Here is a 10,802-nt window from a genome sequence, read left to right as displayed (position 1 = left end):
TTGTAGGTCAGAGGTAGTGTACTTGCCTGAGGCTATAGGTTCAATCACAAGTATTGTAAAAACAAACAAAAACAAAATACCCCCAAACAAACAAACATCTCAAAACAACCAGCAAACAAAAAGCAGAAATCAAAAGCCAAAACAGACTGGAGACATGGTGTAGTGATTAAGAGCACTGTCTGCTTTTCAAGAGGACCCAGGTTCAGTTCCCAGCACCCCCACAGTGACTCACAGCCATCTTTAAATGTTTTAGTAGGGAATTTGACACTCTTTTGCCTTTGTGGGCACGGCATACAAATGGTGCACAGACATACATGTAGACAAAACACTTACACACATCTGAGAACATTTTCCTTTTGAATCCAGATTATCTTAATTTAGTATCTTACAGTTCTATCCACATTATTGAAAAGCTTATTTTTATTTATAGCTGAGTCCATTGTGTATATGTTTTGAAATTTGATGGACTTCCTGACTGAATGACACTGTTGGGATTATAAGGAGCATTACTCTCAGTAATTCTCTCCTTCTATCTGGCCACTGTGTTCAAAGTACAACCAGGTACCTTAGGAATAGCTTCAATGTTAAAGTTGGGATCATACCATTTCTAATCTGTTATTAGGACTTTTTCTCCTTATTTGCAATATAATCTTAGATAAGTTACTTAACTTTCTGAATTCTTACTTTCTTTTTCTCTGGTAGGTAGCCTCTAATTACTCTCATAAGACTATATTATTAGCTTCAGATAAAATTCCAGCAGCAGCATTATTGTATGGGCTCATGTTGAAGCCAAAGGCATATAATACATTTTGAACATATTCAACCCCAGCCTTCTCCCTAACTCTTTCCAGATCCACATGTACCTCTTCATGGTGTCTCAACTTTGTGTACTCTTTTCCATAACTCATTGAGTCCAATCTTGCTGCCCATATGCTTACGGATGTAGAGTATTCAGTGGAGCACAGCCATCCAATCAATGCCACATGCTCAAAGAAATGGCTCTCCTTCTCCCAGAAGATATCAATTATCTGTAGCTCCTCAGCTAATGGTAAGGACACATGAGCTGCTCTCTAGTCCATGCCTGAACATTGACTGGCTTGATCTTGTGCAGACAACCACAGAAGCTGCGAGTTTATGAGAGCAGCCATCTTGTCATGTCTAGAAGACACTGTTGTACTCTGGCCTTCCAGCTTCTGCTTCTTGTCTTTCTGCACCCTCCTCTGAAATGACCTTTGAACTCTGGGGACAGGAGTATGATATAGATATCTTATTGTGACTGAGCACTCCTCAGATACTTATGACATATGTTCAAAATACACTGTTTGCCTATAATAAAATTTACAAAGAATCAATAAAAATAATGTATCTTTTAAAACTTGGATTCACATGCTGAGACTCATTGCCATTGCCAAACTTTGGGCAGAGTGCAGGGAATCTTATGAAAGAAGGGGGAGATAGAAAGGCCTGGAGGGGACACAAGGTCCACAAAGAGAGCAACAGAACCAAAAAATCTGAGCATAGGGGTCTTTTCTGAGACTGCTACTCAAACTCAGGACCATACATGGAGATAACCTAGAACCCCTGCACAGATGTAGCCTATGGCAGCTCAGTCATAGCCTATGAACTCAGTGGCTGGCTCTTTGATCACCTCCCCCTAATGGGGGATCAGCATTACCAGGCCACAGAGGAATACAATGCAGCCAGTCCTGATGAGACTTGATAGGTTAGGGTTAGATGGAAGGGGAGGAGGACCTCCCCTATCAGTGTACTGGGAGAAGGGCATGGGAGGAGAAGAGGGAGGAAGGGTGGAATTGGGAAGGGCTAACTGAGGAGGCTATAGCTGGGATACAAAGTGAATAAACTGTAATTAATAAAACAATAAATAAATTTTTAAAAACTTGGCTTTAACAAATTGGCATTTTGGCCAATTATGAAATACTGGTTTACTGTTAATTGCAAAAAGGATTTTTTTCTGATGTGATCTGAAGACTGCACTGATCTATGATTTATAGAGCTATGAATTTAGAAGGCAGGTTGATATTATGCCCATTTCGAAAAAAATGTAAGTGGTAGGTTTACCCCTGAGGCATATGAACTCCCAATTATAGATTCTTGGCCAGATTTACAATACCAGGCAAATGTTTCTTCTTGTGGAGGAGGGCTTAAACCCAATCATAAAGTATGTTGTTACCCTCAAAACAGGCATGCCACTCTTCAACCTATGCATATATTTTGACATTCCGATTATTAGAGCTCACAAGGTTGACAGCTAGATAAGACTAGTGGTGATTGTTTTCTCTCCCAACAGCTTGTATCGCATCATCTGGTAATATCAAAGCTAGACAGCAAGAAGGGAGATTCCTGGCTATATCAATTTGATTTTTCTTTGTCCTGTGACCAAAGTGTGTGGGTTTTTCAGTAGTAAGCTTTTACCATCACGTTCTTGTGTACAACCAAGAACAACAGCAATAGCTTCTATGGCCGCGACAGTGCAGAGGAGTCTCAGGACATCGTTGACTAATAACTCCAGGGAAGGAATCACATACTTGTCACTGACCTTCCATTTGGCAACCTATGGTTTCTGCGGTAAGTGTACTGCCCTGCGTAGCGCAACTCCAATTAAGTGTTCCATACGTGTGAAGCTCCCAAACAGAAGACTTCCATACAGATTTTGCAAATATCCTTACTGTTAATTTCCCCTCTGGTCCCTCGTCCATTTAAACTTCACTTCCAATTATTTTCATTTCCTGTCATAACCCTGCAGTCTACTAGTCTTCCTTTAAGATCTTTCCCCTCTCCCTCTCACCAATGGTCTTTTTCTAGCTTCCTCATTTGTGCAAGTTCTCCAAGTAAAACCAAAAATGTAAGGATTTGCTGCTAGTATCCACATGTGAGACCATGCAACATTTGCCTTTCTTTTTTTATTTTTAATTATACTTTATTTACTTTGTATTCCTCCCTCTAGTTCCCTCCCTCTTCCCCTCCCAATTCTTCCCTTCCTCCCCCTTCTCCACACATTCCCCTCCCCAAGTCCACTGGTAGGGGAGGGTTTCTTTTTCTTCTTTCTGATCCTAGTCTGTTAGGTCTCATCAGGAGTGGCTGCATTGTCTTCCTCTGTGGCCTGGTAAGGCTGCTCCCCCCTCATGGGGAGGTAATGAAAGAGCAGGCCAATCAGTTCATGTCAGAAGCAGTCCCTGTTCCCATTACTATGGAACCCACTTGGACACTGAACTGGTGAACAAAGAGCCAGCCACTGAGTTCATGTCAGAGACAGTCCCTGTTTTCCTGACTATGGAACCCACTTGGATGCTGAGCTGCCATAGGCTACGTTTGAGCAGGGGTTCTAGGTTATATCCATGCAGACTGTTTGTCATTTGTATAAAGGAGAGTTACTGATGGTTTTGAATTAATCTTGTATCCAGCCACTTTGCTAAAGGAGTTTATCTGCTGAAGGAGTTCTCTGGTGGAATTTTTGGGGCTGCTTATGCATACTATCATATCATCTGCAAATAGTGATACTTTAACTATTTCCTTTCTGATTTGTATCTCTTTGATCTCCTGTTGTTGTCTTATTGCTCTAGCTAGAACTTCTAGTACTATATTGGAGAAATATGGAGAGAATGGGCAGCCTTGTCTTGTTGCTGATTTTAGTGGGATTACTTTGAGTTTCTCTCCATTTAGTTTGATGTTGGCTATCTGTTTGCTGTATATAGTCTTTATTATGGATAGGTATGAGTCTTGTATCCCTGATCTAAGACTTTTATCATGAAGGGGAGGGGGTGGATTTTGACAAAGGCTTTTTCTGCATCTAATGAGATGATTGTGTTTTTTTTTCTTTCAGTTTGTTTACATGGTGGATTACATCAATGGATTTTCTATGTTGAACCATCCCTGCATCCCTGGGATGAAGCCTATTTGATCACAGTGGATGATGTATTGAAGTGTTCTTGAATTCAGTTTGCAAGTATCTTATTGAGTATTTTTGCATCAATGTTCATAAGGAGATTGGTCTGAAATTTTCTTTCTTTGTTGAGTGTTTGTGTGGTTTAGGTATCAGGGAGACTGTGGCTTTATAGAATGAGTTTGCTAATGTTCCTTCTGTTTCTATTTTGTGGAATAGTTTGAGGAGTATTGGTGTTAGCTCTTCTTTGAAAGTCTGGTAGAATTACATGCTAAAACCTTCTGGCCCTGGGCTTTTTTTTTTTTTTTTTGATTGGGAGAATTTTGATGTTTGCTTCTATTTCATTTGAGGTTATAGGACTATTTAAACTATTTACCTGCTCTTTATTTACCTTTAGTCTGTGAAATCTATCAAGAAAATTATCCATTTCCTTTAGATTTTCCGTTTTTTTGTGGAATACAGGCCTTTGAAGTAATATCTCATGATTCTTTGTATTTCCTCAGTTTCTGTTGTTATGTCCCTCCTTTCACTTCCAATTTTGTTAAATTGGGGGCTGTCTCTCTGTCTTTTAGTTAGTTTGGCTAGGGCTTTGTCTATCTTGTTGCTTTTTCAAAGAACCAACTCTTGGTTTTGTTGATTCTTTGCATTGCTCTCTTTGTTTCTAATTTATTGATTTCAGCCCAGAGTTTGAATATTTTCTGCCATCTACTCTTCTTGGGTGTGTTTTCTTCTTTTTGTTCTAGAACTCTCAGGTGATCGGTTAAGTTTTTGATATGGGATCTCTCCAATTTCTTTATGAAGGCACTTAGTACTACGAATTTTCTTCTTAGCGCTGCTTTCATGGTGTCCCATAAGTTTAGGTAAGTTGTGCCCTCATTTTCATTGAATTCTAGGAAGTTTTTAATTTATTTCTTTTATTTCTTCCCTCATCCTGTGATCATTAAGCAGGGAGTTTAGTTTCCATATCTGTGTAGACTTTTGTTGTTTCTGTTGCTGTTAAAGCTTACAGGCCTATCAGACACTGTACTCCTAGGACTCAGACTTGTCTGGGCTCCACCCACCTTGGATCCAGGATCCATATGATTTAATTGCCTACCTGGTTTCCACAGGGGGATCAACAGAACCATGGTTTGGAATTTGGGCTGCTGGTCCAGGAATCCAGACACTGCCCTTTGGGGGACTGAACAGGAGCTGATGTCTGGCTTTTGGAGTGGGAACCTTCGCTTTCCTCAAATATTCAAAAAGGTCAGGGAGCTCACAGTTTGTGACTCCTGGACCCAGAAGACCCGGATCTTATCATCTCCAACTCCCTGGATGTCTGCTCTGGTCTAGTAAGCACCAAAGTCAGTGTTTGGGATCTATCCACATGTTTACTCATTGGTTTCACAGTCTCTGATCTTCTGCCTGTATGTAGGGTACACACTGGTTGCCTCCATCTTGGAACTCCTCAACAAGATATAAAATTTATATTATTAGTATAATGTGTCAATTATTAACATTACAATTTTTTAGTAAGCCTTGGGCATTAATAAAATAATAAAAAAACTCTGAGTGGAAACTTTTATAAGTATCTGTGGTGTAAATCCTTCCACTATGGTGCCACTGAATACTTATTTGGGAAACAAAGGGTAGCAGCAATCATTTCATAATATTTTCTCCATTGAGATACAATACCTATACTACCTCAGAAGCATAGTATAAGATAAATATGGTGTGTTTATATTCGATAACCATAAACAACATTTTGCTTTTATTTTAATATTTTGAGAATTGTTATTAATTTAATTAATATAATTATAAATTCATGTAATTTCACCAGTAGTAATGGTATTTAACAAATGGTGACCCAAAAGTTTTATACTCAGCTGTTATGTCTACAGTGATCTTGCCTCAGTGCACAGTGCATCTGTCCATCCTGGTAGGAATGTGTTTTCTTCAGGTCAGTTTATTTATCATCAAATAGCTCACTGACCTTCCAAACATCATTAATGGAAATTATTTAAGTGTGCCACTCATATATCGTTTCATAGAGGTGAAAACTGCCTAGCAATGGTCATATTTAATGATGAATATAATTTTTATTTTAGAAAATGTCAGAAAAAATATTTGCTTGGTGTTTAAAGTTATATATTTAATTGAAGAGCAACATTGGTAATCATGGAGTGAGTTTAAATAGTGTTTCTTGGAGTATGGAACATATAGTGTCTAAATTCATAGATGCAGATTTATCGCAGCCACAATATTTGATAGACACAATTAGAGGCACTTTCCAAGTCTTCTAGACTCTGGGATTTTTGACTGCAACCTTCTAGATTATTCAGGAATGATCTCGAATGCAGACAGTGTGTGGCAATAGCCAGGTGTGGTTATTTGCAGTTCAAAGCATGACTGACATCTACACAAGAAAGACTCGCTGCTGCTCTCAGTGCTGCGGTTCCTTCTGAAAGTTCCCGAACTAAGATGAACATGCTCTTTTTATACATTTCAAATATTTCTGAATCAATTAAAAGAGAATAACAGTTTCTGGGTATATTGGTCTGTTTTGGGTTGCAAACAGCAGCTCCTTCTCTGCTTAGAAGAAGAGGAATGTGTTCTCTGGTACTGTGCAGTTCCCACAGTTATCTAGGAGTTTCCACCAGGCTGAAAGGCTGCGCAGCAGGGAGAGACGCTTAAACAAAGCTACTGACTTTGTGGCATTTCGACTTCGCTCCAGGAAAATATCCAGTGCAGTCATTTCTTTACATCACAACTTTCATTGCTGAATCCAGTGAACAGATTTCAGTGTTTCTACTACTGTTGTTCCCAAATCCTGGCACATATGCCCCTGTGCTGAGGACCAATTCTTTGTGCTTTTTGTTCATGAATCTACCATGTTTTCTTACTTATAGAAGTTTCATATGGATTTTTCTTAGAGTCCCACACCTTCTGAATGGCATTAAATAAATCTTGAACTCAAGCTTTTTACATTTTATGAAGAGTTATTCCAGAGACCCTAAAGATTTCCCTATCAACTGTAACACACACACACACACACACACACACACACACACAAGCTATGCAGAGCTTCCTGGAAATGTGCGAACTTGTTCTGTTTCATTCTCTTTCAGTGTCTACTCATATTCCATTAAAGAGTCTGATTCTGGGTTCTGGGAAGAGAAACATCTAAGTCAGGTTGCTGAGTGACTGATACAGGGGATGTAATTCTGTTTGTAAAACCAGCCAGTGAAATGATCAATCAATAAGTAATTGCTGAGGCGTGAACAGAGTCCCATGCTGATGGTGCAACTGCCCTTCTACCCTCCCCCAGGCTTCTGACCGATTGATCTTCTGCCCGCTTTTGGAAGGCATCTAAAGCCAAGTCAGGATCCTTCCTGTGGCAAATCTGCTCACTACATTCTAATCTAGTAGATTAGAAAGCATAATGATTTAATTACAATTTTAGTTTTCAATGTTCCCTCCTCTAGTTGGACTTAAGATTTAGAATTAGGAAACTTTTGGAGGCCTATTTTGTTTTGTTCAAGAATTTTTAGCAAAAAAATATAATTGTATTCTCTTTGTATAACTCTCATTTCTCATTCACAATTGTAAATTGTGAATTTTTTCTATAATTAAATGAATAAAGTCATATATCCATAAGAGAATTACCATAGACTCAATAGCTTTTTTTGTGTTTGTTTTTTGTTTTGTTTTCTTTTGTGAGACAGGATTTTTCTGTGTAGCCTTGGCTGTGCTGGACTCACATTGTAGACCGAATTGGCCTCAAACTCACAGCTATCTGCCTGCCACTTCCTCCTTGAGTGCTGGTATTAAAGGTGTGCACATCACACAGGCATATGTAAATATTTTGAAAGTTCAGGTTTTACAACCTTTGTTAAACTTTTTGACAGTTTCATACATGTACTTATTTACATATCAAAAGAAGAAAATAACACATTTTTTTAATTTTAATTTTTTATACTAATTACAGTTTATTTACTTTGTATCCCAGCTGTAGCCCCCTCCCTCCTCTTCTCCCAATCCCACCTTACCTCCATCATCTCCTCCCTGCCCCTCTCCAAGTCCACTGATAGGAGAGGTCCTCCTCCCCTTCCATCTGACTCTAGTTTGTCAGCACATTTTAATGTTGAAGACACATCTCTTTCTGATTTATTAGAGCCTTAGCAACAATCCTCTGGAAAGTATAGTACAAAGTAATGATAAAAAGGGCACGCGATTGAACAGAGACAATACAACATGTAACAGCTTGTCATTGAATAGGACTTTTGAGTTGATGAAGAGCTTATTAGTGTAGGTGAACATACTGTGTATGGACGTGCAGTATTGTATCTGTTTCCAGAGTACCCTGTGATATTTCAATACATGTATGCATTTTCCAGTGTTCAAGTCAGATTAAGCATATCCAGCTCAACAGACATTTATATTCCTTTGCGGAGAACACATGTGCTAGACTTGCAGGCACTCACTGTCACAGCTGACATTTGTGTGTGTTGGGGATCTAAACAGGTCTCCTGGCCTACAGTGCCAGTGCTTTACTGAGTGAGGCATCTCTGCTATTTCTAATATTTCTAATTAGATGATAACCAGGCAACGGGATGGAAATTGACTGGATTAACTGCACACAGGTTTGAGCAGTGATTTGCGTGTGAGGAGGTGGTAAATGGCAACTATGTGGGCCACTGTTAGCATTTCACACGGAAACAATGCTTGCCTTTGCTTGTGAGGTTGGAATGATGCGTCCGTAACCATGACTGAGTGTGAAGTTTAGACACATGCTAGTTTTCTCACAATGTTGTGGTTCTCTTTCAAGGCTTTCTGCTTATTTTTCTTGCATATTCTATGCCAACATGAAGCTAATTCCTCAATAAACTCCTATTTGAAGCCAAGCTCCTGCTGTATACTTTCACACATATCTTGTGTTCCTAGTGAAATGTACACATTTTCTTTGCACAGTGACTGTCAAGGAAGGTAAGTATTACCTTAGTGGTAAACGTAGGATGCCCAAAGCTTACCTAGGTCTGCTTTGGAAATCAGACAAGGCTTCCTGAAATCAGAAACTTGTAAACTAGTATCTGAAGGTAAGGGGACAAGAGGGCAAAAAAGACAAGTCTACACAGAGGACTCCTGTGCAAGGAGATCAGAAAGAACAGTGCAGCACAGGCGTAAGGTTTGGGGACTCCAAATCGTCTATGTGTGAGGAAGGTGAACATTAGTCAAGTGAGACATCAGGAATTTGCATGGAGAAATCTTTTCTGGGATTAGCCGTTAACAGCGAAGAATAGGTATTTTTTTCTTTGACAATTTAATTTGAATTTTATTACTTCTTTTATTTTTAAGATTATAATTTCATCATTTCCCACTTCGCTTTCTCTCTCCAAACCCTCCCATATTCTTCTTGCTCTCTTTCAAATTCATGACCTCTTTTTCTCATTAATTATTGTATTTGCAAATATGTATATACATATACATATATATATATTTAAATACAACCCTCTCAGTTTGTATAATGTTATATGTATGTATGTTTTCAGGGCTTACCATTTGGTATTGGATAACTGTGTTCTTCCTTGGAAAAGACTATTTTTCCTGCTCTCAGCATTTCTTGGTTGCCTATAGTTATTAGTCAGTTATTAGTTATTTCTTAGTTCCTTGCTTAGTGTTGAGGCCTCACTGTCTTAACCTTGTTTCTTTAGAATGTCTATTATTGTCATCCTTGCTCAGCTCTGCAATCTCTAACTACCTTCTAAGTATTTTTTTCCTTATACCCACACAAATCAGTGTTATCTCCATTCCTGATCAAGGAAATACCTCTGCAACTGAGGCCCTTATGGAAAACCAATCAAGCACAGAATTGTAGAGCATACTGTCAATGGACACATCTACACAACAACTCCTATACTCAGAGAACAGAGGGACAGACAGCCATAAGAGTCTTAGGATTAGAGAGTTTGGTAGGAGACCATGTCTTCTAGTGAAGTCAGAATCCATACCCATAAAGTTTCATTTGCTTTTTTCTTATATTTGTGTATGTTTACATATGTGTGTGTGCATGTGTATATGTATGTACGACCATGAGGAGGCCAGATGTCAACCTTAGATGCTGTTTCTCAGGCACCATCCACCTTGCTTTTTGAGATAGTCTCCTACTGGCTTGGAACTCTCCAAGTACGCTAGGCTGGTTGCCCAGCAAGCTCCAGGGGTCTGCATGTTTCTGTTTCCCCAGTGCTGACTCTGAAACGTGCCGCCACACTTGGCTCTTTTACATGGATTTTGGGGGCTGAATTCAAGGTATTCATGTTCATGTAGGAAGTATTTTACCAAGTGAGTTTACAGCTCTAGCCCCTCCACTAATGTGTTTATCATTCATTCACCTTCCTGAGTAAAACTGCCCTTTCTTAGAGAATTCCTGGTTTGTGCTCTGTTCAATGCTCTCCTGACAGAGTGCTCTAGATGCCTTTTTCCCATGAGTTCTCAGTGGAGTATCAATTAAAGAGAAAGGACTCAACAGAACGGCATTGTTTTGCAGAAATTGTTTAATAATGCTTTTTAAGGTTAGGGCTATAACATCTAAACTTCTGTCTTACACTGTCACAATTTATAGAAATATTCTAGTATAATACACAAAAATTCAAGGAACTTTTAACTTTCCAATGTATGTGTTTCATGGTCGTTAGAAATGGTCACATATTTGAGTTGAATGAGTCTTGTGGTCTAGAAAATTTTAATTATTACTATTATTGTAGAGATGGCATAGTTATAATTATTTTTTTTAAAAAATATACTCTGCACCTTGCCCATAGGTTGTTTCACTGAAGCACTAATAGATTGTCCCAAAGATGAGTGTCAACTTGTCACTAACTTTCTATTTGAAGAGAGAAGAAAGCAGTTCAGTTTTAAGACTCTG

Source organism: Meriones unguiculatus, chromosome 5, assembly GCF_030254825.1.
Source record: "Meriones unguiculatus strain TT.TT164.6M chromosome 5, Bangor_MerUng_6.1, whole genome shotgun sequence".
Classification (NCBI taxonomy): domain Eukaryota; kingdom Metazoa; phylum Chordata; class Mammalia; order Rodentia; family Muridae; genus Meriones; species Meriones unguiculatus.
This window is presented reverse-complemented; position numbering follows the sequence as displayed.